The sequence below is a fragment of the Marmota marmota genome, unplaced genomic scaffold, assembly GCF_001458135.2.
Source record: "Marmota marmota marmota unplaced genomic scaffold, marMar, whole genome shotgun sequence".
NCBI lineage: Eukaryota > Metazoa > Chordata > Mammalia > Rodentia > Sciuridae > Marmota > Marmota marmota.
Window position 1 is genome coordinate 19,868,433 of NW_026000174.1, and position 5,916 is coordinate 19,874,348.

Here is a 5,916-nt window from a genome sequence, read left to right on the forward strand (position 1 = left end):
AGATGGTGAGCATTTTTTCATGTACTTGTTGATTGATTGTATGTCCTCCTCTGAGAAGTGTCTGTTCAGGTCCTTGGCCCATTTGTTGATTGGGTTATTTGTTATCTTATTGTTTAATTTTTTGAGTTCTTTGTATACACTGGATATTAGGGCTCTATCTGAAGTGTGAGGAGTAAAAATTTGTTCCCATGATGTAGGCTCCCTATTTACCTCTCTTATTGTTTCTCTTGCTGAGAAAAAAAAAACTTTTCAGTTTAAGTAAGTCCCATTTGTTGATTCTTGTTATTATCTCTTGTGCTATGGGTGTCCTATTAAGGAATTTGGAGCCCGACCCCACAATATGTAGATTGGAGCCAACTTTTTCTTCTATCAGATGCAGAGTCTCTGATTTGATATCAAGCTCCTTGATCCATTTTGAGTTAACTTTTGTGCATGGTGAGCACAACTTCCTTAATAAGACTCTAATAGTTCAAGAATTAAAACCAAGAATCAATAAATGGGATGGAATCAAACTAATTAAAAAGTTTCTTCTCAGCAAAAGAAACAATCTGTGAGGTGAACAGAGAGCCTACATCCTGGGAGCAAATTTATACCCCTCACACATCAGATAGAGCACTAGTCTCTAGGGTATATAAAGAACTCAAAAAGCTAAGCACCAAAAAAACCAAATAACCCAATCAACAAATGGGCCAAGGACCTGAACAGACACTTCTCAGAAGACGATATACAATCAATCAAAAAATATATGAAAAAAATGTTCATCATGTCTAGCTATTAGAGAAATGCAAACCAAAACTACTCTAAGATAACATCTCACTCCAGTCAGAATGGCAGCTATTATGAAGACAAACAACAATAAGTGTTGGCGAGAATGTGGGAAAAAAGGTACACTCATACATTGCTGGTGGGACTCAAATTGGTGCAGCCAATATGGAAAGCAGTATGGAGATTCTTTGGAAATATGGGAAAGGAACCACCATTTGACCCAGCTATCCCTTTCCTCAATCTATACCCAAAAGACTTAAAAACAGCAAACTATAGGGACACACCCACATCAATGTTTATAGCAGCACAATTTACGATAGTTAAACTGTGGAACCAATCTAGATGCCCTTCAGTAGATGAATCAATTAAAAAATGTGGCATATACACACAATGGAATATTACTCAGTAATAAAAGAGAATAAAATCATGGCATTTGTAGGTAAATGGATGGAGTTATAGAAGATAATGCTAGGTGAATTTGCAGGATGTAAAATCAACATCCATAAATCAAAGGCATTTCTGTATATCAGTGAAAAATTAACCAATCCCCAAAAAACAAATGGTGAATGTTTTCTCTGATATAAGGAGGCTGATTCATAGTGGGGTAGGGAGAGGGAGCATGGAGGAATAGATGAACTCTAGATAGGGCAGAGGGGTTGGAGGGCAAGGGACAGGGGCAGGGGATTAGCAATGATGATGGAATGTGATGGACATCATTAACCTAAGTACATGTATGAAGACACTAATTGGTGTGAATATACTTTGTATACAACCAGGGATAAGAAAAATTGTGCTCTATATGTGTAATGTGAATTGTAATGGATTCCACTGTCATATATAAATAAGAAAATTAATAAAGAATTTTTAAATTATTAAGAGGGGATGAATGTATTTTATATGTGATAGGGGCATGAGTTTGAGAGGCTGAGTGTAGAATGCTATTGTTTGAATATTTGTCTCCTCCAGAACCCATGTTGGAATTCAGATATTTTGTAATGGTATTGTGAAATGGAGCCTTTGGGAAATTTAAGGTCAAGAGGGTGGTGCCCTCGCAGGTGTCATTAATGACATTATAAACAGTGAATAAGTCCCTATTTACTTCTTTTTCTTCTGCTTTCAGCTGTGTGATTACCCAGCAAGAAATTGCTTCTCAGAAGCTGGAAACTTGATCTTGAAATTTCCTGCCTCCAAAACTCTGAGCTAATAAGTTTCCATTCCTCATAAATTATCCCATCCCACGTATTCTGTTACCACGATGCAAAGTGGACTAACAGAATATCATACTCATTTCATCTTGTGCTTCCTATATTCTACAACATCATTAAAATTTCCAATAAATAAAAATTTAAGCCCAAATCTTTAGACCATCAAAAAGCTTATTCAGTAGTGGAAAGTATCTATCTGAAAAAGGAGGTAAATAATTTGAATAAATAATGAATGAGTTTGTGGGTTTGTGGCTCAGTGGTAGAGCACTTGCCTAGCATGTGTGAGTCACTGGGTTTGATTCTCAGCACCATGTATAAATAAATAAAATAAAGATCCATCAACAACTAAGAGGTATTTTAAAAAATGAATGAAATTTCCCATTACATGTTAAAGAAAAAATTTAAGACCTTTAAAAATGCAAGAAACATAAAAGGAATTTATTTTCAGAATTATTAGAAACTTTAAAAAATGACATAAAATAAGAAATAAGATGACAAAAATATAGAAATAATGAGTTGTTCAAAAACCTGGTAAAGAGAGCTGACTTCTGTGCAGCTCTAGTGGAAGCCAAAAGAAGAGAATGGAGTCTTTAATGCTCTGAAAGAAAATAACAGACAATTTCTATACAAAATAATATAATCTTGAAGAATTATGGTACAAAGTGAACACTGAAAACAAAAAATAAGAGGATTCACCACTAGAAAATGCACAGTAAAAGATATAAAATATTGCATTCTTCAGTGCAAGCACAAAATGACTGAAACTGTTACAGACCTCATGAATTCAGGAAAACATTTACACAGCAGTGCAGACAGGAATCTGAGCTTCTGGGCACACTTCCTGGATGGAAAATGGCACCCATTATGGGAGGTGTATGGGTTTACATAGACTACATTTAGTCTGTGAAAACTTCAACTGGCCAGGGGTAGGTTGTGAGCATCTGGAACTTGTTTTTACTGGTCACAGTTTCTGTTAGGCAGTGTTTTTACAGGGCAGGCATGGAGGTTAGAGGTCAGGGTCCAGTGCTTGCCTTGCCCTCCCAGGGTCATGGTATTGTCATGGGGGCAAGGTTGATATTCTCAGGTTAATGGCTATCTGCTTTCCAGGGTCTGTCTTGCTGCAGGGAAATGACTGATGGGAAGGATTAAATTTTTTGTTTTTTTCTTTTCTCTTCTTTACCCCAGACCACATACTGTCTTAGGTGTCATTTTCCCCACATCCTTCACTCAGAGGAAGGAAAATGTCACCCACAGATTTTTAAACATCCAGGAAGGACTAATGGGCCATCAAAAGAAAAATATGTAGAGCTCAGCAGTAAAAATCCTTGATATTCATACAGAGGAGTTGAAACCATATCCATAAAAAAACCTGTACACAGATGTTTGTGGAAGATTTATTTACAATTGCAAAAACTTAAAGATAACAAAAGATTTTATTCAGTAGTTAGATGGGTAAATACATTGTGGCATATGTAGATGATGGGATGTAATTCAGCACTAATATAAAATCTATTATGAAAAAAATGAAAAGATGTATAGGACCCTTACATGTGTAGTACTCAGTGAAGAAAGTCAACCGGAAAATACTATTTACTATATGGTTCTAATAACACAATTTTCTGGGACAAGTCAAAGTATGAAAATAGTAAAAGTATATTTCCAGAGTTTAATTGGGATGGAAGGATGAACTGGTGAAGTACAGAGAATTTTGGGGGTAGGAAAAGCATTCTGTATGATTATATAAGTGTGGATGCATATCATTAAACATGTGTCAAAACTCAAAAGAATGTACAACACCAAAAGTTAACAATAATGTAAACTATGGATTTGAGGTGATATTGATGTGTCAGTGTAGATTCATCAGTGTTTAAAAAAGTACCATTCTGGTGGCAGATGTTGGTAACATGGCTATACAGTAGAGGAAAAAGTGGTAGATAAGAAATCTCTCTACCTTCTGCTCTGTTTTGTTTTTGAATATAAAAATTATTCAAAAATAATCTATTGTAAAATAAAACAGAAATTTATAGTATTGCATGGAGAAATTGAAAATCAGTAATCACTTCAGAAAGATTTGGCAAAAGTCCTTATGTAACTGATAAAAAAAAACCTAGCAATTCATTAATTATAAAGAACACTGTAACAATAAGGAAACAACCCAGCCTAATAGCTGCATGTAGGAGAATATATACAATGTTTTCATTGTGTCTCTAATGATTGATACACCTTTGGCCTACACAGAATAAAACGGGAGTTAAGGACATAGGACATTCAATTTTGGGGGCTGTTGTTGTTGGCCAGTAAGGGAAAGGGGTGAAGAAAATTGAATGTCTTGAATGAAGGAATGACAGTATGCATTTTGAGAGTCAGTCTAGTGATCAGCCTAAGACATGGATGCGGTCTTCACCAGCCAGAACTCCCTTTGAAGGTAGATTAAAACAAGATGTCCCAAATTGCACTCATCATCTGTTTACCAAAACTCTCCTCCTTTTGTTTGCCCATCAAATTAATCCTATTTTAGTATTTCTTTGTCTATGCTCCAAAGAGCAGCCCTCGATTTACGTCACTCTGTAGTAACTTACAATCAGACTTCATACTTTCAAATCTTCTCCATATGATTTAAACATATAGTTCGATACCAGATTATGTATATTATGAAATAAATCATACAGGAGTCACATTTTATGTGATAAGTGAATGGCTCCAGTGCTCTACATTTTCAATGAAACATTGGACAAGCAAGTGAAACTATCAGAATCATCTTTGCTGGAACCCTGGAAATTAGCCAAAGGCTTATGATTGCAAGGTGAATGCTGAAACAATAAAAAGGCAACATAAACGTGGTAGGGGAATGCTGTGGCATTTTTACTTACTCTTGGTTCAGAGTCCTCCCCTGTTCAGCAGAGGTCTTGAAGAGAGCAGTCTTTATTCCCAGAGTAGAATCTTGGTCCCTAAATCTAAAAGACCAGAGAAAATCTTATTTTTCATGAATTTCATCTGTTCAACCCATCTGGTGCCATTTGAGGAACTGTCAAAGAAACTCTTTTTCTTTTTCTTCCCCTTAGCTTTGGGTTCTCTTAGGTCATAAAAATGACTTTTTAAGGATATTCCATAAAAATATTACAAGGAAAATGTGTTAACCTTATTTCCTGTGAAAAAAGAAAATGAGGAAAACTGTAGATAGGTTAAAAACCTGATAGAAAAAACTAGGGAGAGAGAATATAATGGGAAGTAGAACTTTGAATGCTTCCTAATACAGGAAATGATAAAGCCACATGCATTCCCACAGCAGAGTATATACCAAGTAAATGCTTGAGAAGACTCAAGATGACACTTCTGACTGATATTTAGGCTCAGGAAATGCAGGAAGTGAAGAGTCGGAATGGTAAAGGGTCTGACTAGGCATTAAGAGAATATCCCAACACTGAGCCAATGCAAAGATCAGATGAGACTTTTTTTCCTTTTCTCCAAGAATTAAAATAAATTTTGTACCAATAGCTCAGCTGAACAGAGGCTAGAGGAACTGAGGCTTTAGGGAAAACATGTGAAAAAGAAAGTCTATCCAAAGAAGATTTCAAATTGTTCCTTAAATAATTACAACCCACACCAGCCATCAAAAAAGATGGAAAGAGAGAGTGTCCTAAAGCTTCCTCAGGGACTTCTAGTTTGATTGGTATTTGAGAGGCAAATCTTATTTTTTGAAAGAGTAATTTGTGTACCTGCTTATTTTTAGAAAAAGATCATACAATCATATACTGCAATCATGACTGAAACTCTTCATTCTAATGTGTTTGCCTTTTGGAGTTCATGAGAAATTCCAACATCACAGAGGTCTGGTTTCTCTTTGTTTGAGAATCATTTCCTCAGTTTAACACTCCACTTATATTTTATTATTGTCAGCAAGAAGAAATCAGGAGTCACTTCAACACTTTGGAAATTATATATATAT

The 5,916-nt window shown here is 35.5% G+C and overlaps 1 protein-coding gene across 10 annotated transcripts in view; it reads right to left on the reverse strand.

The window, feature by feature from the left end:
* LOC107135616 (interferon-induced very large GTPase 1-like) overlaps positions 1–5,916 on the reverse strand; it is a 161,728-nt gene that overhangs the window by 25,260 nt on the left and 130,552 nt on the right. For 5 of the 10 annotated variants that reach the window (XR_007342303.1, XM_048788266.1, XM_048788263.1 and 2 more), the window contains one exon: positions 4,841–4,924. The exons of 1 other annotated variant lie outside the window; for it this stretch is intronic. The gene's annotated coding sequence lies outside the window, so the exon portion shown is untranslated. Of the gene's footprint in view, positions 1–2,436; positions 2,569–2,745; positions 2,812–4,840; positions 4,925–5,916 lie in introns of those variants that run through there. 4 more of the 10 variants (XM_048788269.1, XM_048788267.1, XR_007342301.1 and 1 more) reach the window with 3 other exon arrangements.